Here is a 25347-nt window from a genome sequence, read left to right as displayed (position 1 = left end):
AGAGAGTATTACGAGCTACGATGAAGTTACCCAGGAGACGTATAAAGCTTGCAGCACCTGGTACTTCCAGGAGGTCACCCATCCAAGTACTGACCAGGACCTGCCCCGTTCAGCTTACGCGATCTAACGAGATCGAGCGCGTTCAGGACGGTGTGGACACAAGCCGAGAAGCATGGCTGCATGATGTCTCTTAATGGTTGGCGGGTATTGACGGAACTTCCAGCAAAAAAAAAAAAAAAAGAAAAACGGAGGGAAAAATATCAGTGCAGCAAGGGATGTTGAAAGTAGCCAGGTACGTGTACAATACTTCAATTATATCTCCTCCAGACAGAAAGAGAGTATTAAGAGCTACGATAAAGTTACACAGGATACGTAAAAAGCTTTTATCACCTGGTATTTCCAGGAGGTCACCCATCTAAGTACTAACCAGGCCCTGGCCCGTTTAGTTTCCAAGGTCTGACGAGATGGGGCGCATTCTGGACGGTGTGGCCGCAAGCCAAGAGGCCTGGCTGCATGATGTCTCTAAATGGCTGGAGGGTATTGACAGAACTTCCAGCAAAAAAAAAAGAAAAAAGATAAATGGAGGGAAAAATATCAGTGCAGCAAAGGGTGTTAAAAGTAGCCGGGTACGTGTACAATACTTCAATTATATCTCCTCCAGACAGAAAGAGACTATTAAGAGCTACGATGAAGTTACCCAGGAGACGTAAAAGCTTGCAGCACCAGGTATTTCTAGGAGGTCTCACAATCAAGTACTGACCAGGTCCTGCCCCGTTTAGCTTCCGAGATCTGATGAGTTCGGGCGCGTTCAGGACAATGTGTCCGCATGCCAAGAGGCCTGGCTGCATGATGTCTCTTAAAGGCTGGAGGGTATTGACGGAACTTCCAGCAAAAGAAAAAAGAAAAAAGAAAAATGGAGGGAAAAATACCACTGCAGCAAAGGGTGTTGAAAGTAGCTGGGTACGTGTACAATTCTTCAATTATATCTCCTCCAGACAGAAAAAGAGAATGAAGAGCTATGATAAACTTACCCAGGAGACGTATAAAGCTTGCAGCACCTGGTATTTCCAGGAGGTCACCCATCCAAGTACTGACCAGGACCTGCCCCGTTCAGCTTACGCGATCTGACGAGATCGAGCGCTTTCAGGACGGTGTGGACACAAGCCGAGAAGCCTGGCTGCATGATGTCTCTTAATGGTTGGCGGGTATTGACGGAACTTTCAGCAAAAAAAAAAAAAAAGAAAAACGGAGGGAAAAATATCAGTGCAGCAAAGGATGTTGAAAGTAGCCAGGTACGTGTACAATACTTCAATTATATCTCCTCCAGACAGAAAGAGAGTATTAAGAGCTACGATGAATTTACCCAGGAGACGTAAAAGCTTGCATCACCTGGTATTTCCAGGAGGTCACCCATCCAAGTACTAACCAGGGCCTGGCCCGTTTAGTTTCCAAGGTCTGACGAGATGGGGCGCGTTCTGGACGGTGTGGCCGCAAGCCAAGAAGCCTGGCTGCATGATGTCTCTAAATGGCTGGAGGGTATTGACAGAACTTCCAGCAAAAAAAAATGAAAAAAGAAAAATGGGGGAAAAATACCACTGCAGCAAAGGGTATTGAAAGTAGCTGGGTACGTGTACAATTCTTCAATTATATCTCCTCCAGACAGAAAAAGAGAATGAAGAGCTATGATAAACTTACCCAGGAGACGTAAAATGCTTGCAGCACCAGGTATTTCCACGAGTTCTCACATTCAAGTACTGACCAGGCCCTGCCCCGTTAAGCTTCCGAGATCTGATGAGATCGGGCGCATTCAGGACAATGTGTCCGCATGCCAAGAGGCCTGGCTGCATGATGTCTCTTAAAGGCTGGAGGATATTGACGGAACTTCCAGCAAAATAAAGAAGAAAAAAGAAAAATGGAGGGAAAAATATCAGTGCAGCAAAAGGTGTTGAAAGTAACCGGGTACGTGTACAATACTTCAATTATATCTCCTCCAGACTGAAAGAGAGTATTAAGAGCTAAGATAAAGTTACCCAGCAGACGTAAAAAGCTGGCAGCACCTGGTATTTCCAGGAGATCTCCCATCCAAGTACTGACCAGGTCATGCCCCGTTTCGTTTCCGAGATCTGACGAGATCAGGCGCGTTCAGGTCTGTGTGTCCGCAAGCCGAGATGCCTGGTTGCATGATGTCTCTTAAAGGCTGGCGGATATTGATGGAACTTCCAGAAAAAATAAAAAAGAAAAAGAAAAATGCCGGGAAAAATATCAGTGCAGCAAAAGGTGTTGAAAGTAGCCGGGTACGTGTACAATTCTTCAATTATATCTCCTCCAGACAGAAATAGAGTATTAAGAGCTACGATGAAGTTACCCAGGAGACGAAAAAGCTTGCAGCACCTGGTATTTCCAGGAGGTCACCCATCCAAGTACTGACCAGGTCCTGCCCCGTTTAGTTTCCGAGATCTGACGAGATCGGGCGCGTTCAGGACGGTGTGGCCACAAGCCGAGACGCCTGGCTGCATGATGTCTCTTAAAGGCTGGCGGGTATTGACGGAATTTCCAGCATAAAAAAAAAAAAAAAAAATAGAAAAATGGAGGGAAAAATATCAGTGCAGGAAAGGGTGTTGAAAGTAGCCGGGTACGTGTACAATTCTTCAATTATATCTCCTCCAGACTGAAAGAGAGTATTAAGAGTTACGATGAAGTTACCCAGGAGACGAAAAAAGCTTGCAGCACCTGGTATTTCCAAGAGGTCACCCTTCCAAGTACTGACCAGGCTCTGCCCTGTTTAGCTTCCACGATCTGACGAGATCAGCGGGTGTAGGACGGTGTGGTCGCAAGCCAAGAGGTCTGGCAGCATGATGTCTCTTAAAGGCTGGAGGGTATTGACGGAACTTCCAGCAAAAGAAAAAAGAAAAAAGAGAAATGGAGGGAAAAATATCAGTGCAGCAAAGGGTGTTGAAAGTAGCCGGGTACGTGTACATTTCTTCAATTATATCTCCTCCAGACAGATAGAGAGTATTATGAGCTACGATGAAGTTACCCAGGAGACGTAAAAAGCTTGCAGCACCAGGTATTTCCAGGAGGTCTCCCATCCAAGTACTGACAAGGCCCTGCCCCGTTTAGCTTCCGAGATCGGGCGCGTTCAGGACGGTGTGGCCGCAAGCCAAAAGACCTGGCTGCATGATGTCTCTTAAAGGCTGGAGGGTATTGATGGAACTTCCAGCAAAATACAAAAGACAAAAGAAAAATGGAGGGAAAAATGTCAGTGCAGCAAAGGGTGTTGAAAGTAGCCGGGTACGTGTACAATTCTCCAATTATATATCCTCCAGACAGAGAGAGAGTATTAAGAGCTACGATAAAGTTACCCAGGAGACGTAAAAGCTTGCAGCACCAGGTATTTCCAGGAGGTCTCACATTCAAGTACTGACCAGTTCCTGCCCCGTTTAGCTTCCGAGATCTGACGAGATCGGGCGCGTTCAGGATGGTGTGGCCACAAGCCGAGATGCCTGGCTGCATGATGTCTCTTAAAGGCTGGCGGGTATTGACGGAACTGCCAGCAAAAAAAAAAAGAAAAATAGAGGGAAATATACCAGTGCAGCAAAGGGTGTTGAAAGTAGCCGGGTACGTGTACAATTCTTCAATTATATCTCCTGGAGACAGAAAGAGAGTATTAAGAGCTACGATGAAGTTACCCAGGAGACGTAAAAAGCTTGCAGCACCTGGTATTTCTAGGAGGTCTCCCATCCAAGTACTGACCAGGCCCTGCCCCGTTTAGCTTCCGAGATCTGACGAGATCGGGCGCATTCAGGACAGTGTGGCCGCAAGCCGAGAGGCCTGGCTGCATGATGTCTCTTAAAGGTTGGCGGGTATTGACGGAACTTCCAGCAAAAAAAAAAAAAAAAAAGAAAAATGGATGGAAAAATATCAGTGCAGCAAATGGTGTTGACAGTAGCTGGGTACGTGTACAATACTTCAATTATATCTCCTCCAGACAGATAGAGAGTATTAAGAGCTACGATAAAGTTACCCAGGAGACGTAAAAGCTTGCAGCACCAGGTATTTCCAGGAGGTCTCACTTTCATGTACTGTCCAGGTCCTGCCCCGTTTAGCTTCCGAGATCTGACGAGATCGGGCGCGTTCAGGATGGTGTGGCCGCAAGCCGAGATGCCTGGCTGCATGATGTCTCTTAAAGGCTGGAGGGTATTGACGGAACTTCCAGCTAAATAAAAAAGAAAAAAGAAAAATGGAGGGAAAAATATCAGTGCAGCAAAGGGTGTTGAAAGTAGCCGGGTATGTTTACAATTCTTCAATTATATCTCCTCCAGACAGAAAGAGAGTATTTAGAGCTACGATAAAGTTACCCAGGAGACGAAATAACTTGCAGCACCTGATATCTCCAGGAGGTCACCCATCCAAGTACTGACGAGCCCTTGCCCCGTTTAGCTTCCGAGATCTGATGAGATTGGGCGCGTTCAGGACGGTGTGGCCGCAAGCCAAGAGGCCTGGCTGCATGATGTCTCTTAAAGGCTGACGGGTATTGACGGAACTTCCAGCAAAAAAAAAATGGATAAAGAAAAATGGAGGGAAAAATATCAGTGCAGCAATGGGTGTTGAAAGTAGCCGGGTACGTGTACAATACTTCAATTATATCTCCTCCAGACAGAAAGAGAGTATTAAGAGCTACGATGAACTCACCTAAAGGATTATTAGGAACACCATACTAATACTGTGTTTGACCCCCTTTCGCCTTCAGAACTGCTTTAATTCTATGTGGCATTGCTTCAACAAGGTGCTGAAAGCATTCTTTAGAAATGTTGGCCCATATTGATAGGATAGCATCTTGCAGTTGATGGAGATTTGTGGGATGCACATCCAGGGCACGAAGCTCCCGTTCCACCACATCCCAAAGATGCTCTATTGGGTTGAGATCTGGTGACTGTGGGGGCCAGTTTAGTACAGTGAACTCATTGTCATGTTCAAGAAACCAATTTGAAATGATTCGACCTTTGTGACATGGTGCATTATCCTGCTGGAAGTAGCCATCAGAGGATGGGTACATGGTGGTCAAATAGGGATGGACATGGTCAGAAACAATGCTCAGGTAGGCCGTAGCATTTAAACGATGCCCAATTGGCACTAAGGGGCCTAAAGTGTGCCAAGAAGACATCCCCCACACCATTACACCACCACCACCAGCCTGCACAGTGGTAACAAGACATGATGGATCCATGTTCTCATTCTGTTTACGCCAAATTCAGACTCTACCATCTGAATGTCTCACCTCTTTTTCCTATTTGTAGTGGAGATGAGTGGTACCCGGTGGGGTCTTCTGCTGTTGTAGCCCATCCGCCTCAAGGTTGTACGTGTTGTGGCTTCACAAATGCTTTGCTGCATACCTCGTTTGTAACGAGTGGTTATTTCAGTCAAAGTTGCTCTTCTATCAGCTTGAATCAGTCGGCCCATTCTCCTCTGACCTCTAGCATCAACAAGGCATTTTCGCCCACAGGACTGCCGCATACTGGATGTTTTTCCCTTTTCACACCATTCTTTGTAAACCCTAGAAATGGTTGTGCGTGAAAATCCCAGTAACTGAGCAGATTGTGAAATACTCAGACCGGCCCGTCTGGCACCAACAACCATGCCACGCTCAAAATTGCTTAAATCACCTTTCATTCCCATTCAGACATTCAGTTTGGAGTTCAGGAGATTGTCTTGACCAGGACCACACCCCTAAATGCATTGAAGCAACTGCCATGTGATTGGTTGATTAGATAATTGCATTAATGAGAAATTGAACAGGTGTTCCTAATAATCCTTTAGGTGAGTGTATATGTATGTATGTGTATGTATGTCCAATTGCTTTGACAATACAAATGAAATGAATTGAGAGAGAGAGAGAGAGAGAGAGAGAGAGAGAGAGAGGGAGAGGAATATGAGCTCCTAAAAAACATTTGTTTTTATACATAAGCGGATTTAATTTGTGATTTACAAATGAATATATAGCACTATAAACATACACAGAAGACATGGAATAGAAATTCAGAAGAAAAAGTATTCAAAAAATAATAATTTTAAGAGAAACACAAAAAGAAGAAAGCAGAGAGACAGTTCAGGAAGAAAAGTCAGAAACGAAAAGCTGAAGACAAGAATTGGAGGTAAGAGACAAATAATTAAACAAAAAAATATGTATTAATAAAATAAATAAGCATTCTCAGTAGTTGACTCAGCCAATGAAAATGCAGAGCTCCGATTTGAATAGAGTGACAGTAGGAGAGAGCCCAACTGCCACTGAGACTGATACAAATCTATCGAACAGCAGTCTGACTGCAGAGCTGCCTTTTGAAATCCGATACCCTGAAGACATTCGCTCTGCACAGGCTAAGAAGGACTACAAACAAGCTGTGATGAGAGCATCTCCTGAGACCCTCATCCTAGACTACACCGGTAAAGGAGAAAACAGGGTCAAGAACAATCTACTGTTCTACACCGCCTTTCACAAAACCCTGTGCCAGACATACCCCAATAACAACAAGAGGGGCATTAGCAGAGGCAGGCAGATCTCAGTGCTGGTAGAGAAAGACACAGACAGTGTGATGCTCACTTTTAATGTATACCACAACGGGACCATCATGGTGCAGGGCAGCGAGAGCAGCCTGGACCAATTAGCTCTCGGCTTCCACACCTCAAAGCAGCAGACTGAGGTAGAGAAACAAGAGCCAGAGCCGGCCACCCTGCAGTCTGCCCCCAGCCACACGGAGCCAGACAGTGCCCCATCTCCCACAGACTGCCCCCCTGTCTCCCCAAAACTCTCCAGCAACATTAAAACACTAAAGGAATGCCTATCAGTGCTGGAGCTGGAGTTTGCGGAGTTCAGGGAGCAGACCTTGAGCACCCTGGCCCAGACCTCCTTGTGCGATCAGTTCCGGGATGAGATGCACAGACTAAAGATGCAGCACAAGGCTGAGATCCATGAGCTGAGAGCAGCAGTGAGAGACCTGGAGGAGCAGAGCCAAACCCTGAGGACGGAGCTGCGCAGAGCGAGGGAGGAGCTGACCAGGACACCCCAGCACAGCCAGCTAAGGAGCCTGCAGAGCCAGCTGGAGGAGCTAAGAGAGGAGCTACACATCACTGGAGCACAGAGACTGCACTGCACTGACCCCACAACACCTCCAACCCCTGACGCACCCACTGATCCACCCACACTCCCCACCACTCCTGACACACCCACTATCACCAGACCTGCCACTAATACACAACCCCCTGAAACGCCACTCCCCCAAAACACACCCGCTGCCCCCACCACTCCCGACGCAAACCCGGAGTGGCAGGTCAACGCAGAGGTGGTCATTCTGAGCGAATCCAATGGGAAGTTCCTGGTTGAGAGGCGCCTCTTCCCTGGGCGAAAAGTGAAAAAGCTTTGGTGCTCCACAGCACAGAGAGCCCTGGAGCTGCTCTCCAAGAGGAGGCTTTGCCAAGTCAAACACATCCTCATCCACACCGGCACTAACGACCTGAGTGCCCGCAGGGGCGATGTGGCCTCAGCCCTGAGACAGGTAGCAACGAAAGCCACAGAGGAATTCCCAACTGCCAAAATTTCCATCTCCACACTGCTGCCCCGCACAGACGTGCCCCTGCACATCATCCAGGCCATCAACGCAGAAGTGTCCCGAAGATGTGCCCTCCTCCCCAACGTCCACCTGGCACACCACTGAGACATCCAGCCACATCACCTGTATGACCACGTCCACCTCAACAAGACGGGTGTGAGGATCATCTCAAAGGTCCTCAAGGACACAACCCTGGGCCGAAACCCCACACACCCCCACCTCGAGACCAGGAGCAAACCCCCCAGCCCCCGGCCACATCCCCAGCCACCGGCTCCACCCCAGCCCCAGCCCCTGAGACCCCGCGGCCCCATTCCCCACCCCCCCATCCCATCCCCAGAGGGCCCGTCTAGCACAGCAGAGCGGACAGCCGGGGACCAGCACAGCCACACAGCCACGCAGCAGCGGCTTCCAGAGCCTGGAGGCCCGATGCTGCCCAGCTGGCCCAGATAAGGCAACTCCTCAGTGTCATCTGTACCACACTGCTGAGTTAACTGAGCCTCAACACACATATATATGGTTGTGGAGATGGAGAGTAAGAAAAAATGTGATTTAATTATTCTGATATTTTGATGCAAAGATAAAATCTTTGAGTGATTATTATGTATATCCATATATAATTATTAATAGTAATATAATATCAGTTGTAGACCACAAATTAAACTTTCTTATGTAGAAGAGACAAGTATAATAAAATATATGAACATGTCCTTTAAAATAAGCAGTTGGAATATGCAGGGTTTACGCTCCTCAACTTTTGGAATGAAGAGCACAGGCCCTGAACTGATCAACACTGTAAATAGTTCAGATGTTTTCATTCTTGTAGAGACTTGGTGCTGTGCAGATATGTCTATACACTGGATGGATACAATGGATACAGGGAGCTGATTGTGCCCTCCTATAAAAAACCCAAAGTCAGGTGTGGCAGGGCCTCGTGGGGGATTATCGTGTGGTACAGGGAGGAGCTCCGAGCAGCCCTATGCCCAGTACAGAGAGGAGACACACACCTGTGGATGAAAATCAGAAAAGACACCCTACAAAATAACACAGATATATACCTATGTGCAATTTATATGCCACCCGCAGACTCCCCCTACTATAATGAGGAAGGCTTTCATGAGCTTCAAAACGAAATCTGCCACTTCCAGACCCTGGGCTCTGTACTGCTGTGTGGCGATCTCAATGCCAGGACTGGCAGAGAGATGGACTACATCAATACAGAGGGGAACACACACCTGTTCGGAGACTCCCCGCTGTGCCACACACACACCTCCACACTGACACAGCCACGACAGCGTGGTAAACAAGAGCAGGAAGCAGGTAGTGCGCCTATGTAAAAGCCTGGGTCTATATATCATCAATGGCAGGACCAGGGGGTACTCTCTGGGGAGATTCACATACTGCTCGGCTCTGGGCAGCAGTGTGGTGGACTACGCCATAACTGACCTGGACCCACAAGCCAACAATGCGTTTATAGTCAGACAACAATCTCCACTATCAGACCACAGCCAAATAACACTTTACCTAAAAAGATCAGCGCAGCCACAAGTCAGAGCCAAACTTCCCACAAAACTGGTCTCCCTGCCACCCAGTTAGAGATGGTCAGAGCCCAGCACAGAGAACTACACAAGAGCCCTGAATAGTGATGAGATTGAAAACATGTTAGACAGATATCAATCCTCACACTATCAAATAAACCAAAACGGAATAAACTCAGCCACCAAAACACTGAATGAAATATTTGAGAGACTGGCTTTAAAATCAAACATTAAAACAATTAAAAACCAAAATATGAAATCGTCTAAAAGAAAAAAAGAACAGTGGTGTGACCAGGAGTGTGAAACTTCTAGGAAACACCTGAGACATCTCTCCAACACTAAACACAGAGAGCCCGACAACCAGGAGGCTCGCCTCAGCTACTGCCAGGCCCTGCGGCACTACAAGCAACTCCTCAGTAAGAAAAAAGACCACTATATGGGCAGAATAAATACCCCAAAAACAAAAAATTAAATACCAATTCAAAATGGAGAAATCTGGAAAACACACTTTGAAAAACTTTACCAAAATGTTGAAAACAATCCAAAGCCAGAACAGGTTAAAATATTAAAAAACCTAAATAAATTGGAAGAAATCATTAAGAATAACCAAAATCCCTTAGATAACCCATTTACAATACAGGAACTAAAACATCAACTCAAAATCCTCAAACCCAGGAAAGCCAGCGGCCCCGACAGCATCAGCCCTGAGATGCTGAAGCACAGCAGCCCGCAGCTGCAGGAGGCTCTGCTCAAACTCTTTAACCTGGTGCTGAGAGCCGGGTGTTTCCCTGAGGTCGGGAATCAAGGATTGATCACCCCGATTTTTAAAAGTGGAGACAAATTAGACCCCAATAACTACTGGGGCAGCTGTGTGAGCAGTAACCTGGGGAAGGTGTTCTGCAGTATCATCAACGCCCAGATACTGGCCTTCCTTACCAAGCACAGTGTCCTGAATAAGAGTCAGATTGGCTTCCTACCAAAACACAGCACAACCGATCATATTTACACTCTACACACCCTCATAAATAAATATACCCAAAACAATAAAGGAAAAATATTTGCCTGTTTTGTAGACTTTAGAAAGGCATTTGACTCAATCTGGCACAAGGGATTATTTTATAAACTTCTACAGAGTGGTGTAGGGGGTAAAGTTTATGACATCATTAAATCAATGTATTCTGAAAACAAATGCGGAGTTCAAATTGGCAACTCAAGAACAGAGTTCTTCACTCAGGGGCGGGGAGTGAGACAGGGCTGCAGTCTGAGTCCAACACAGTTCAACATCTACATCATCGAGTTGGCCACAGTGTTGGAGCAGTCTGACGCCCGCAGCCTAACTCTCCATGACACAGAGATCAAGTTCCTGCTCTACGCAGACGACCTGGTGCTGCTGTCGCCCACAGAGCAGGGGCTTCAGCAGAACCTGGCGCTGCTAGAGCAGTACTGTCAGAAATGGGCCCTGGCAGTCAATCTGGACAAGACCAGAGTTATGGTTTTCCAGAAAAAAGCCCCATCTCAGGGAAACAGGTACCGCTTCACTCTGGGCAGCACTGGATTAGAGCACTGCACCAGATACAACTACCTTGGCCTGACCATCAGTGCGTCAGGGAGCTTCAGCCTGGCTATAAACGCATTAAAAGACAAGGCACGCCGGGCATTTTATGCCATAAAGACACAATTTGGGAAAACAACAATACCAATAACTATTTGGATTAAAATATTAAACTCCATCATCCAACCAATCCTGCTATATGGGAGCGAAGTGTGGGGTCCCCTCATGAACCTCAATAACAACAATTGGGACAAAAGCCCCATGGAAATATTCCACCTAGAATTTAATAAAAACATCTTACACGTACACAGAAACGCCCCCACGGCTCTGAGGCTCACAGAGCCCGAACACACAATGACCAAAACAACAACAATTGGGAAAATTGACATGTACCTGAAAAGCAAATACACAAAAGATTAGAGACACGAATTAGAATTACAAAACAAATTGGAATGCTACCGGGCCCTGAATAGAAACATTACATTGGCTGAATACTTAAAAATCCAAAATATAAAAGAGAGACAAAATCTAACTAAATACAGGCTCAGTGACCACAGCCTCGCCATTGAAAAAGGCCGCTACAGAAAATTCTGGGTTGCCAGAGAAGAGCGGCTGTGCAGCCAGTGTGACCTAGGGGAGGTCGAAACACAGGCGCATTTCCTGCTGTCCTGCCCTAAATACACAAAAATCAGGGAGACATACTTTAAAATATTAAAAATGCATATCCCTGAGTTCAGCATGATCCCCGATTGCTGCAAACTCCCCGTCCTGCTGGGAGAGGAGGAGCGCACTGCCTTCTTAGCAGCGCAATATGTATCCACCTGCCACAGCCTGCGAGACAGTGTGTAGACACCAGCCTGTGGCACTCCATTTGCAAAACAAAATAAAAACAGTGATTTTTCTGATGTCATGACACAAATTTTGATACAAACAACAAATATGGTTTATATCCTACTTAATTTTATTTCAATGTGTACTATATTTGTTCCACTGAATCTTGTATTGCAATGTTTTGTCTTGATTGATAGAACATTTGTATCTGCTTTGGCAATATTGTGATAGATCATGCCAATAAAGCACCTTTGAATTGAATTGAAATGAATTGACAGACAGACAGACACACGCACACACACACACACAGAGCCAGCCAGCCAGACAGCCAGCCAGCTCAGCCATGACATCACGAGCCTCTCTCAGCTGACTGCTATGACATCACAGAGCACGTACATTCCGTTGCTTGCCGTCTGTCAACCACTCAGTCACTGCCAGCCAGACTGGCTGGCTGGCTGGATGGGGGGGCTGCTTGCTGCTGCTGCGTATCTTAGCAAGCTAATTTGCCTGACCGGCCTTCCTATTCCTCTGCCCAAATGCCCACCTAAGCCCAATCTGCTGTTCACCTGGATCACAGCTCCGCCCCAACAAGGCAGATCCTCCCAAAAATGGTACAAACTGATCCACGTTCCCCTCCACGGAAAGCTTTAGCCCAAAATAAGGGACACATTCTGTAACAACATAACGAATGCCCACCCAACCTGTGACAAAACTGATAAAAAAGAAAAACGGTCAGTCCTCCTGGTGGAGGGACACACAGCCACCCTGGCTGCCCAATATGTCAGCGCCTACCACAGCCTGAGGGACACAGTGACACACGAGCACCGGCTGTAAATATAATGTAAATACTCGTTTGTAATGCATGTCATTGTATTTCAAAAAGGAATCTGGAAATAGTAAACCTATTTTTTTTATTTGAATGTATTAAAGATCACATTTTATTACATTTTCTTTTTCTGTAATTCATTACATTATATTGAGATTCATAATTCTATTATTTATTTTCCGTATGTATGTATGTATGTATTATTGTATGGAAGGAAAGTTAGAAATGATTTTCTCAAACCTGTTTTTCTCTCTTGTATACTTAAGAAAGATAAGGTCAAGCTAGAAGGTCAGGAGGCCATAAGGTAGTTTGATTTCTGTTTGTTATTTACGATGAGAACCTTGGAGACAATGTCAAACGGTATGACCTACGTGCCTGTTCCTTAAAACCATGTGTAGATCTATGAACTCTGTTCTATAATGAAATATGTTCTGCTTAGTTAGCCTTTAAGATAACATAGTAATGATTTTCTAGCATGTATGTATGTATGTATGTATGTCCAATTGCTTTGACAATACAAATGAATTGAATTGAGAGGGAGAGAGAGAGAGAGAGAGAGAGACAGACAGACAGACAGACTGACAAACACAAACAGACACACACACACACACACACACACAGACACACACACAGCCAGCCAGCCAGCCAGCCAGCCAGCTCAGCGATGACATCACAAGCCTCTCTCAGCTGACTGCTATGACATCACAGAGCATGAACATTCCGTTGCTTGCCGTCTGTCAACCACTCAGTCACTGCCAGCCAGACTGGCTGGCTGGCTGGATGGGGGGGCTGCTTGCTGCTGCTGTGTACCTTAGCAAGCTTATTTGCTTGACCGGCCTTCCTACTCCTCTGCCCACATGCCCACCTATGCCCGATCTGCTGTTCACCTGGATCACAGCTCCGCCCCAACAAGGCAGATCCTCCCAAAAATGGTACAAACTGATCCACGTTCCCCTCCACAGAAAGCTTTAGCCCAAAATAAGGGACACATTCTGCCCAATATGTCAGCGCCAACCACAGCCTGAGGGACACAGTGACACACGAGCACCGGCTGTAAATATAATGTAAATACTCGTTTGTAATGCATGTCATTGTATTTCAAAAAAGGAATCTGGAAATGGTATACCTATTTTCTTTATTTGTATGTATTAAAGATCACATTTTATTACATTTTCTTTTTCTGTACTTCATTACATCTTATTGTGATTCATAATTCTATTATTTATTTTCCGTGTATATGTATGTATGTATGTATTGTGACAAACCAAGGGGCAGGGTCATACATGGCAGATATGTCAGGCCAGGTCTGCTGCAAGGTGTGTACTCTAGGGTAGAATACCGACCCTAGGCAACTACACTCCCCAGAAACCCTCAGGCAGCCATTCTAGCACCTAATGTGGTCACTTGGTGTTACTTCCTCAATTATTCATCAGGTATATAAGGCAGGCCTGAGAGAGAGAGAAGTGAGAGACAATAGGGTGAGTTATCTGGAAAACAGAGGTAGCTCATAAGGAGAAAGCCAAGACTTATTTATTCCAGACTTTGTTTAAAATAGAATGATTATGTAAGATTAGTTACAACTCCAGTGTGAGTTAGGTTTTGTTTTCAGATTTGTTTTGTTTGAAGTAAACATACAGGCACAGCCCTGTATTTGCAACCTCCTCCCTGGGTCATGACTGGTTTTTACTCCTAAGAAGATCACAGAGAAGACCCGCACATGTGTACAGCCAAGGCGTTTTGTCACATTTGGTGTAGAATGCGGGCAGCACCTCATGAAACCCAGACTGGCTGAGTGAATTTTTTTATCCAAAAAAAAAAAACTACAGGCTGTAATAGCCCAACAGGAAGCGACCAGGGTGCAGCAGGTGGCTCACCAGGATGCTATGCGGATGCATCAGGAAGCACTGCAGGTCCAGCATGATACAAATAAAATGTTTAGAGAAGAGCAGGAAAAGGTGACTAAAGAGCTGAAAGAGAGTGTTGAAGCACTTGCAACCAGGATTGGTCCACAGGGGGCTGCAACCCATTCCACTCCCCGCACCAATCACTTTCTGCAGAAAATGACAAAACAGGACGATGTTGAGGCCTTCCTTATGACCTTTGAGAGGACAGCGGAGAGAGGGATGGCCAAAAGATTCCTGGGCAGGGCTTGTGGCACCTTATCTGGCAGGGGATGCACAGAAAGCGTACTTTGATCTGGAGCTGAAGGACGCCCAGGACTATGATAAATTGAAAGCGGAGATAATGACCCGATTGGGCGTGACCACCGCAGTGAGGGCACATCGGTTTCAGCAGTGGGCCTACCAACCAGGACAACCAATCCGAACGCAGATGTTTGATCTGATCCATCTGGCCAGGAAATGGCTACAGCCAGAGGTCCATTCATCAGCCGAGGTGGTGGAGGCCATAGTCCTTGACAACTACCAACGCTGTTTGCCCAAGGACGTTCGACGCTGGGTTGGCCAGAATGAGGTGCTGTCCGCTGACACCTTGGTGGCCATTGTAGAGCGGTTCTATACAGCCGGAGCAGCAGAGCATGTACCGGAGGTTAAAAACTCATTCCCCAGGCCATGACGAACCAGCGGACCGGGTAAGATGGTTCCAAAGTACTCTGGGAAACATGACGCGCTGGGTTGGAAGAAAAGAGCAAGACTGGGGGGGGCAAAGGTGGGGCCTAAAGCCGAGACTAAGGGTTATAGGGGGTCACCATCACAACCAATTGTCTGCTACAATTGTGACAAAGTAGGACATATTGCGGCCCACTGCCCAGGTAGAGAGGAACCAATGCAATGTAATGTGTGTGATATGGGGAAAGAGAAACCGGTATTTTATGCCTGCCCTGTTGGGACGGATGTTTTCATAGGCGGAGTACCTAATCCAAAACACATGTGTACAGTGATAGTCGATGAGAAAGAAGTGGCTGCTCTACTCGACTCTGGCAGTATGGTTACACTGGTCACAGAAAAATTAGTAGCGACCAACAAGCTGGATAGACATCAGGAGCTCAGTATCACATGCACACATGGTGACACACGCCCCTATCCCACAGCCCTTGTAAACATACAGACAGAGGCCGGGAAACTAGATTACGAAGTCGGTGTGGTACCCAACATGCCATATGATGTGATACTGGGACGATATTTTCCTAATTTTGGAAAACTAGATAGAAAACATAGTAAATTGGAAATGCACACTGAAAACTGTAAGCCAGAAGTTGCCTCGATCCCACAACTAGAGCTAAAAGTAGACCTGGTCCCAGTTGAGTCGACAGTGAAGGTTTTGGTTGGGGAAAATTAAACTGAAAACATAGGGTTGGAATGTAGTGACGTAGATGACCCTATGGAGGGTGAGGAACCCAGCACTAGCAGGGTGGGTGAGAATCCATTCATAGAGACCCCTGAAGCTGACAATGTAGAAGTGTTAGTGTTAGAGGGACTCCCCACTGATTTTGGCAGCGCACAGGTGCGAGATCTCACTCTACACTATGCTAAAGAAAATGTGAAGGTAGTAAATGGGACCCCTATGACTACTGCAAACCCGCCAACAGCTTATCCTTATTTTATGGTAAAAAATGACCTATTGTACCGTGTAAATAAGATAGGGGTGGACATTGTGGAGCAATTGCTAGTTCCCACCCCATTCAGACGAACAGTTCTCAATCTGGCACATGGGCATATCCTGGGGGGACATCTGGGGATGGACAAAACCAAGGATAGACTCCTGAGGAGGTTTAACTGGCCAGGCGTACATGCAGACGTGACAGAACATTGTAGCTCATGTCCTGAATGTCAACTACATGCTCCTAAACCAGCCTTCAGAAGCCCACTGGTCCCTTTGCCCATCATAGAGACCCCCTTTGCTAGGATAGCTATGGATGTGGTGGGACCTCTCCCGAAATCAGCCAGAGGGCATCAGTATATACTGGTTATTTTGGATTATGCCACCAGGTACCCAGAAGCCATTCCACTGCGGACCATGGCTTCAAAAGGTATTGCAAAAGAGCTAATGTTGATGTGTAGTAGGGTGGGGATACCGAGGGAGATATTAACAGATCAGGGCACACCCTTTATGTCTAAGGTTATGACCGATCTGTGTAAATTGTTGCAGGTTAAGCAGTTGAGAACATCAGTCTACCACCCACAAACAGATGGGTTGGTTGAGAGATTTAATAGGACCCTGAAGTCCATGCTAAGAAAGGTAATCGATAAGGATGGGAAAAATTGGGAATTCATGCTGCCCTACTTGATGTCTGCCATTAGGGAAGTCCCACAGGCTTCCCAGGGCTTTTCGCCTTTTGAACTGTTATATGGGAGGCACCCCAGGGGGATATTAGACATAGCCCGTGAAACGTGGGAACACGAGTCCACTCCTTTCCGGAGTGTAGTCGAGCACATCAATGCTATGCAAGAGAGAATAGCCACAGTCACTCCCATTGTGAGAGAGCACCTAAGGCAGGCACAGGAACACCAACAATTCGCCTATAATCGTCAGGCTACACTGAGGGTGTTCCAGCCTGGTGATAGGGTGTTGGTGTTGGTTCCCACTGTAGAATGTAAATTTCTGGCTACGTGGATGGGACCTTATGAGATTATAGAGCGAATACGGGAAGTGAACTATAAGGTTCAGCAACCCGGCCGCCGACCCCCAGAACAAATATATCATGTCAACTTAATAAAAGCCTGGAAGGACAGGGAAGTGTTGATGTTGACTTACCCCCCTCAGCCACTAGGGACACCGAAGGTGAATATTGCAGCTGCCTTGTCACCTGACCAGTTGAAGGAGGTGAACGACTTGATAATACGTAATAGGGAAGTTTTCTCAGGCATACCGGGGCGTACCCATTTAGTCTCTCACAACATTGTGTCTCTCCCAGGAAAGAAGGTAAATATGAGGCCTTACAGGGTACCAGAAGCTCGCAGGAACACTATTAGAAATGAGGTTAAGGAAATGCTGGAGGCAGGGGTTATTGAAGAATCCCACAGTGAGTGGTCCAGCCCTATAGTCATGGTTTCCAAACCTGATGGCTCCTGGAGATTCTGTAATGATTTTAGAAAGGTTAATGAAATTTCAAAGTTTGATGCATACCCAATGCCCCGAGTAGATGAATTGTTAGAGAATATTGGGAATGCTCGCTATATTTCAACTATTGACTTAGCCAAGGGCTACTGGCAGATTCCCTTGACCCCGGGTGCCAAAGAAAAAACAGCCTTTGCAACCCCAGATGGTCTGTTTCACTACACAGTGATGCCCTTTGGCCTGCATGGTGCTCCTGCCACCTTTCAAAGGTTGATGGACCACATACTTAGACCACACAGGACGTATGCGGCAGCATATTTAGATGATGTGGTCATTCACAGTCCAGATTGGGAATCACATTTGTCTCAGCTCCAAGCGGTATTGGATTCAATACATGCAGCAGGCCTGATGGCTAATCCAACCAAATGCAATTTGGGGTTGGAAGAGGCCAAATACTTGGGCTATACAGTAGGGAGGGGTATGGTGAAACCCCAAATATCCAAGGTTGAAGCCATAAACTCTTGGCCTAGGCCTGTCAATAAAAAGCAGGTTAGGGCATTTTTAGGGTTAACTGGGTATTACCGGAGGTTTATTCCCAACTATGCTACCTTAGCGGCCCCTCTGACTGATATGACTAAGGCTACAGAACCCAATATGGTTAGATGGGGTGATACAGCAAACCGGGCTTTCCGGAGCCTACAGGAGGCGCTCTGCCGCAACCCCGTTTTAATGGTACCAGACTTTCAGAAAGAATTTATAGTCCAGACGGACGCCTCTGAGGTGGGGATCGGAGTGGTTTTGTCCCAAAGAATGGGTGATCATGAACACCCGGTGTTGTTCCTTAGCAGAAAGTTGGAATCCAATGAAATAAATTATTTGGTAGTTGAAGAAGAATGTTTGGCAGTGAAGTGGGCTTTGGACAGTCTTCGATACTATTTGTTGGGCAGGCACTTCACCCTGATCACTGACCATGCCCCCCTCACTTGGATGCATCGTTCGAAAGACAGGAATGCCCGTGTGATGAGGTGGTTTTTGAGTCTCCAACATTTTCATTTCACCCTGCAGCACAGGCCAGGGAAGGCCATGGGGAATGTTGATGGGCTGTCCCGGGTGCATGCTTTTTTGCAGCTGTCGCTCGACCTATGGGGTCGCAGCTGGGGGGGAGGATGTGGGACCAACCAAGGGGCAGGGTCATACATGGCAGACATGTCAGGCCAGGTCTGCTGCAAGGTCTGCACTCTAGGGAAGAAAACCGACCCTAGACAACTACACTCCCCAGAAACCCTCAGGCAGCCTAATGTGGTCACTTGGTGCTACTTCCTCAATTATTCACCAAGTATATAAGGCGGAAAGATAGAGTCAAGCTAGAAGGTCAGGCCAGAAGCTAGTTTGATTTCTGTTTGTTATTTACGATGAGAACCTTGGAAACAATGTCAAACGGTATGACCTACGTGCCTGTTCCCTAAAACCATGTGTAGACCTATGGACTCTGTTCTATAATGATATATGTTCTGCTTAGTTAGCCTTTAAGATAACATAGTAATGACTTTCTAGCATGTATGCATGTATGTATGTATATATATATATATATATATATATATATATATATATATATATGTATGAATGTATGTATGTCCAATTGCTTTGACAATACAAATGAATTGAATTGAGAGGGAGAGAGAGAGAGAGAGAGAGAGAGAGAGAGAGAGAGAGAGAGAGACAGACAGACTGAAAAACAGACAAACAGACACACACACACACACACACAGACATACACACACACACACAGAGCCAGCCAGCCAGCCAGCTCAGCGATGACATCACGAGCCTCTCTCAGCTGACTGCTATGACATCACAGAGCACGTACATTCCGTTGCTTGCCGTCTGACAACCACTCAGTCACTGCCAGCCAGACTGGCTGGCTGGCTGGATGTGGGGGATGCTTGCTGCTGCTGCGTACCTTAGCAAGCTTATTTGCTTGACCGGCCTTCCAACTCCTCTGCCCACATGCCCACCTATGCCCGATCTGCTGTTCACCTGGTCACAGCTCCGCCCCAACAAGGCAGATTCTCCCAAAAATGGTACAAACTGATCCACGTTCCCCTCCACGGAAAGCTTTAGCCCAAAATAAGGGACAAATTCTGTAACAACATAATGGATGCCCACCCAACCTGTGACAAAACTGAGAAAAAAGAAAAACGCCAGTCCTCCTGGGGGAGGGACACACAGCCACCCTGGCTGCCCAATATGTCAGCGCCTACCACAGCCTGAGGGACACAGTGACACACGAGCACCGGCTGTAAATATAATGTAAATACTTGTTTGTTATGCATGTCATTGTATTTCAAAAAAGGAATCTGGAAATAGTAAACCTATTTTCTTTATTTGTATGTATTAAAGATCACATTTTTTTACATTTTCATTTTCTGTACTTCATTACATCTTATTGTGATTCATAATTCTATTATTTATTTTCCGTGTAGATGTATGTATGTATGTATGTATGTATGTATGTATGTATGTATGTATGTATGTATATGTATGTATGTCCAATTGCTTTGACAATACAAATGAATTGAATTGAGAGGGAGAGAGAGAAAGAGAGAGAGAGAGAGAGAGAGAGAGAGAGAGAGAGAGAGGAATATGAGCTCCTAAAAAACTTTTGTTTTTATACATAAGCGGATTTAATTTGTCATTTACAAATGAATATATAGCACTATAAATATACACAGAAGACATGGAATAGAAATTCAGAAGAAAAAGTATTCAAAAAATTATAATTTTAAGAGAAACACAAAAAGAAGAAAGCAGAGAGACAGTTCAGGAAGAAAAGTCAGAAAAGAAAAGCTGAAGACAAGAATTGGAGGTAAGACCTTTCACCTATAGAGACAAATAATTAAACAAAAAAATATGTATTAATAAAATAAATAAGCATTCTCAGTAGTTGACTCAGCCAATGAAAATGCAGAGCTCCGATTTGAATAGAGTGACAGTAGGAGAGAGCCCAACTGCCACTGAGACTGATACAAATCTATCGAACAGCAGTCTGACTGCAGAGCTGCCTTTTGAAATCCGATACCCTGAAGACATTCGCTCTGCACAGGCTAAGAAGGACTACAAACAAGCTGTGATGAGAGCATCTCCTGAGACCCTCATCCTAGACTACACCGGTAAAGGAGAAAACAGGGTCAAGAACAATCTACTGTTCTACACTCAGTACCCCACCGCCTTTCACAAAACCCTGTGCCAGACATACGCCAATAACAACAAGAGGGGCATTAGCAGAGGCAGGCAGATCTCAGTGCTGGTAGAGAAAGACACAGACAGTGTGATGCTCACTTTTAATGTATACCACAACGGGACCTTCATGGTGCAGGACAGCGAGAGCAGCCAGGACCAATTAGCTCTCGGCTTCCACACCTCAAAGCAGGAGACTGAGGTAGAGAAACACGAGCCAGAGCCGGCCACCCTGCAGTCTGCCCCCAGCCACACGGAGCCAGACAGTGCCCCATCTCCCACAGACTGCCCCCCTGTCTCCCCAAAACTCTCCAGCAACATTAAAACACTAAAGGAATGCCTATCAGTGCTGGAGCTGGAGTTTGCGGAGTTCAGGGACTAAAGATGCACCACAAGGCTGAGATCCATGAGCTGAGAGCAGCAGTGAGAGACCAGGAGGAGCAGAGCCAAACCCTGAGGACGAAGCTGCACAGAGCGAGGGAGGAGCTGACCAGGACACCCCAGCACAGCCAGCTGAGGAGCCTGCAGAGCCAGCTGGAGAAGCTAAGAGAGGAGCACAGAGACTGCACTGCACTGACCCCACAACACCTACAACCCCTGACGCACCCACTGACGCACCCACTGATCCACCCACACTCCCCACCACTCCTGACACCCCCACTATCACCAGACCTGCCACTAATACACAAACCCCTAAAACGCCACTCCCCTAAAACACACCCGCTGCCCCCACCACTCCCGACGCAAAACCCGGAGTGGCAGGTCAACACAGAGGTGGTCATTCTGAGCGACTCCAATGGGAAGTTCCTGGATGAGAGGCGCCTCTTCCCTGGGCGAAAAGTGAAAAAGCTTTGGTGCCCGACAGCACAGAGAGCCCTGGAGCTGCTCTCCAAGAGGAGGCTGTGCCAGGTCAAACACATCCTCATCCACACCGGCACTAACGACCTGAGTGCCCGCAGGGGCGATGTGGCCTCAGCCCTGAGACAGGTGGCAAAGAAAGCCACAGAGGAATTCCAAACTGCCAAAATCACCATCTCCACACTGCTGCCCCGCACAGACGTGCCCCTGCACATCATCCAGGCAATCAACGCAGAAGTATCCCGAAGATGTGCCCTCCTCCCCAACGTCCACCTGGCACACCACTGAGACATCCAGCCACATCACCTGTATGACCACGTCCACCTCAACAAGACGGGTGTGAGGAAGGTCCGTTTTTAGTGTTTCTCTGAACACATCCAAGCTTACCTAGGCGCTACATATTCTTTTCAATTACCCGTAATTCTGATCTGTATTTTGGCTTGTTAATAGAAGTTATTGAAGTTGGACTCCTAATTCAAAATAACCAATATGTATCTCAACGTAATTTACTGACAGACATCACTCTTTATCATTTTTACTTTTGAAGGAACTGCTTTGTATTCTGTGTATTGTTTTATTGTAGTGCTGCTTCCTTTCTTGGCCAGGTGTTACTTGCAAAAGTGATTTTATTCTCAATGTAAGCTCAAAGTCAAATAGTTTAAATAAGAAAACAATGTATTGAAATGAGAACATCATGAACCTGTGTAATTGTGCTGAAGGACAAGCACTGAAAGCAGAGAGAATTTTGTGTTTGGCATTGAATAGCCTTAAAGAAAACTATGCCGTTTTTGGAAACTTTCATATTTAAGTTGAATGTAGGCAAAAACATTCCAGTCACTCTGAAGAGAGAATACAGTTTACTGTTCGAATAAGTAGCCCCTGAATTGAAGATAAAAATCAAAAGTGCTGTTCGTAATTAGTTTACACTTTTACATCAGATGTCTTGTTTTTGCGTTCCAAATTGAGGAGTTGTGGCATATAATGTAAATGAAGTTACTTCACTAGTAGTGCGATTTCTACGTTGTGTATGTGTGTTTGTATATATGAACTCATACATTTTTTAAAGATTGTATTTGGAAAACAAATTCAGGTATAGCACGTGTCCCCCTTTTGAATGGGTTCTATATATAACATTTTAAAACGAATGGTTCTGTGTAGAACGCTATGTTTGGGGGTTCTTCATGTAACCCCTTTGAAGGGGTTCTACATAGAACCATAAAGGGATCCACCAGAGCGATTACTCGAGGAACCCTTTATGGTTCTGTGCAGAACAATTTCTTCTAAGAGTGTGGAGTGTCGCCACACAATTTCTCTCAGAGGGCTTTTGACCAATGGCAATCCAATCCTGAATGACGTCACCACTATCCTGTTGTACTTTATGGGAGAGATGTATTAAGTAGTTTATAATGAGAAGAATAACAATAATCACCTGTTTTTCATAGGTTTTGTATCCATGGTCTCCTTCATATTAGGAAAGGAAGTTGATCCATAGCCTACTCAGAGACAACTGAGAGTTGGTCTCTGAGCAGCAGCACAAAGGGGTCGAGTCTCTCAATGTCCGTGTGTTGGAGATATTCCACCATATTGGTCCCAGCCTTTAAAACAATGTTAAAGAAGATGTTAAAGATATTGTAGAAATATATTGCAGAAGAGCAGAACTACAATCACACTTTTTCAATGCTATTGCTGTTTTCTACCTCCCTGGTGAGGTACCAGTGCGGGAAGTTTGAGAGAGTATTTCTAAAATGTGTATGATCCAATACACACAGTTATTTAAAAAGCTGACGTCTTGTACATGCTCACCAGAACCAAGCCTAATTAAATAACACATTTAATATTAAATAAGTACATGTGCAGTAGCCACTTGGACAATTACAGATCCCCAGGTCAAAACACAACAGAAAGACATGGAAGATCGTATTTTCAAATCACATCTGTGGCCCCCATAACTGTAATTTGGTATTAGTGGGTCAAAGGATTTATTTGGTTCAAGTGATAATAAGATCATATTTTGAAAACAAGCACTACAGGATGTCATATTTAAAATGACTGTGAGTACCTTTCTTTAGTGACGGTTCTGAGGGGGGCAGGGATTAGTTGAGTGTGCTAATTGGAGCTGTGAAGTGTGCAGAGAAAATACAAATGTTTTCTTTTAATATGAAAACAAAGAACTTTTTTTTAACACCGACCTGGGATTGTGTTTCTTTCCAAGTTTCCTTATTGTTTCTGAGAAGAGACTGTTCACTTGCAAAGTGAACTGGACCCGTGTGACTCGCAGGTAAGGAGAGCCCGTGTTGAACTAAGATGGCTACAGTGAGTTTTCCTGGACAAAGCTCGGGCAAAGGATAGCGCAGAGTGCACCTGCACCTGAGATTGTGTTGAGAAGCTTTGTGATAAGAGCAGGTAAAGAGGGAAAAGAAACACAAGTATTTTCTTTGTTTGAAGAACACATTTTGTTTTAACTGAAACGGGACTACAACTTTTGAAAGGGAAATAGTTGCTAGTGCACTGTATTTTTATTGAGTTTATTAGAAGAAAAAAAGCTTATATTTTGGACAGAACGAACTCGTTTGGCATGCAACTAGCAGCAAACGATGAGAAGCAAACAAAACAGTTAGCAAGTTAGCAAGTTACAGGCTGTCCTAGGTCCGGGGGTGCTTATGGTTGTTTATGGGTTCCCTTACCTTAGCCAGTGTCATGTACGGGTGTCCGTACCTTACTGGAGTGTTTGTTTTTATTATAATATATATACATAATATAATATATAATAATGTAATATTTCAGATAAATCGTCACAGTGAGTGACACCAGCATTATTGGTTTTTTGAGAAATAAAAAAACAGAATGTAGAGAAGAAAATGTTGGAAGGAAGTTGGGAGAAAGACTGGTCTCCGAAGGAGCACCGGGACTGGTGGAAGCAACAACAACCAGATAAGACAGAGAAAGGAATTGTGATATTGTGTCAGGTTGGTGAGAATCAAGAAAAGAAAATAACAGAAATGGAAGATCATCATAAACAGTAATGTGAATTGAGAGAAGAAGTTGTGATAGAATTAATAGAACTACAAGGCAAATTAGAAGGGCAAGAAAAGTGGTCAGAAAAGGTGAAGGTGTAGGTGCGCGATGTGCTGCCGTGTTAGGAGCGCGTCGCGACACAGATCACTCCAAGGACGACAGGCCCGATTGGGATGATTTAGATCGCAAAGCATGGGAATATGAAAAAGGAGGTTTTGCTAGCGCTCCTCTCCCATATAATCCGGAATATAAATCAATCACTGATTTTGGTTATAATAATACATTGTATCCAGATCTGACCGCTCTGAAAACGGTCCCAGCTCCACCCATGCAAGTCAAAACTAGACAGAGTAAAGAGGAAGGTCAATCAATAGTCAGGGTCAATAAAACATGCCACAGATCGGATATCTGAATTATCTTTAGATATCAATGTGTATGTGCTTTGTGTGTTTATGTATATGTATAGTTTGAAGGTGATATAAGGTAAATGTCTATGTTTTGGCAATCATTTTAGAATTATATTTAAAAATGTAACAACAGATTTATCATATTCATGAGGAACTTTGGCTCTATACAGAGTGCCTCAAGCATCAGAAATCAGAAAGAAAGACTATTATAAGAAAAGTAATCCAAAATATACATTGAATAAACAGATGGATAATAATAGTAATACATAAATAGTCATGGTGTCTCCACAAGAAGAACCAGAATTTGTTTGTTAAACATCATGTTATGGACAAGCTCTGTCAAAAGTCAAATTCAAGGAAACGAAAGGCTAGAAGAGAGCCTGGTGCAGCCCTGACAGCCTGTGAAAGCAGGAGAATGTAAACAGTCTGGTGACATGTTACAGTCTTTCAGAAAATGTTTGGTTAT

The 25347-nt window shown here is 45.3% G+C and overlaps 2 non-coding genes and 11 pseudogenes across 2 annotated transcripts; all 13 read right to left on the bottom strand.

Annotated features, from left to right (window-relative positions):
* Window positions 1-45: 45 nt before the first annotated feature.
* On the bottom strand, window positions 46-164 carry LOC136728067 (uncharacterized; annotated as a pseudogene).
* A 214-nt stretch (window positions 165-378) lies between these two features.
* Window positions 379-497, bottom strand: LOC136728183 (uncharacterized; annotated as a pseudogene).
* Window positions 498-711: 214 nt separating this feature from the next.
* LOC136728151 (uncharacterized) lies at window positions 712-830 on the bottom strand (annotated as a pseudogene).
* Window positions 831-1046: 216 nt separating this feature from the next.
* On the bottom strand, window positions 1047-1165 carry LOC136727949 (uncharacterized; annotated as a pseudogene).
* Window positions 1166-1377: 212 nt separating this feature from the next.
* On the bottom strand, window positions 1378-1496 carry LOC136728007 (uncharacterized; annotated as a pseudogene).
* Window positions 1497-1710: 214 nt separating this feature from the next.
* LOC136727960 (uncharacterized) lies at window positions 1711-1829 on the bottom strand (annotated as a pseudogene).
* Window positions 1830-2045: 216 nt separating this feature from the next.
* LOC136728080 (uncharacterized) lies at window positions 2046-2164 on the bottom strand (annotated as a pseudogene).
* A 215-nt stretch (window positions 2165-2379) lies between these two features.
* On the bottom strand, window positions 2380-2498 carry LOC136728350 (5S ribosomal RNA). Its single transcript, XR_010808703.1, has one exon. It is a non-coding gene; the product is annotated as a 5S ribosomal RNA (ribosomal RNA).
* A 554-nt stretch (window positions 2499-3052) lies between these two features.
* Window positions 3053-3161, bottom strand: LOC136727937 (uncharacterized; annotated as a pseudogene).
* A 215-nt stretch (window positions 3162-3376) lies between these two features.
* Window positions 3377-3495, bottom strand: LOC136727750 (uncharacterized; annotated as a pseudogene).
* Window positions 3496-3704: 209 nt separating this feature from the next.
* On the bottom strand, window positions 3705-3823 carry LOC136728271 (5S ribosomal RNA). The gene has a single exon (XR_010808632.1). It is a non-coding gene; the product is annotated as a 5S ribosomal RNA (ribosomal RNA).
* A 215-nt stretch (window positions 3824-4038) lies between these two features.
* Window positions 4039-4157, bottom strand: LOC136727741 (uncharacterized; annotated as a pseudogene).
* Window positions 4158-4372: 215 nt separating this feature from the next.
* LOC136728031 (uncharacterized) lies at window positions 4373-4491 on the bottom strand (annotated as a pseudogene).
* Between the last annotated feature and the right edge of the window lie 20856 nt (window positions 4492-25347).

The sequence above is a fragment of the Amia ocellicauda genome, unplaced genomic scaffold (genome assembly GCF_036373705.1).
Source record: "Amia ocellicauda isolate fAmiCal2 unplaced genomic scaffold, fAmiCal2.hap1 HAP1_SCAFFOLD_29, whole genome shotgun sequence".
In the NCBI taxonomy this organism is placed as follows: Eukaryota; Metazoa; Chordata; class Actinopteri; order Amiiformes; family Amiidae; genus Amia; species Amia ocellicauda.
This window is presented reverse-complemented; position numbering and strand designations above follow the sequence as displayed.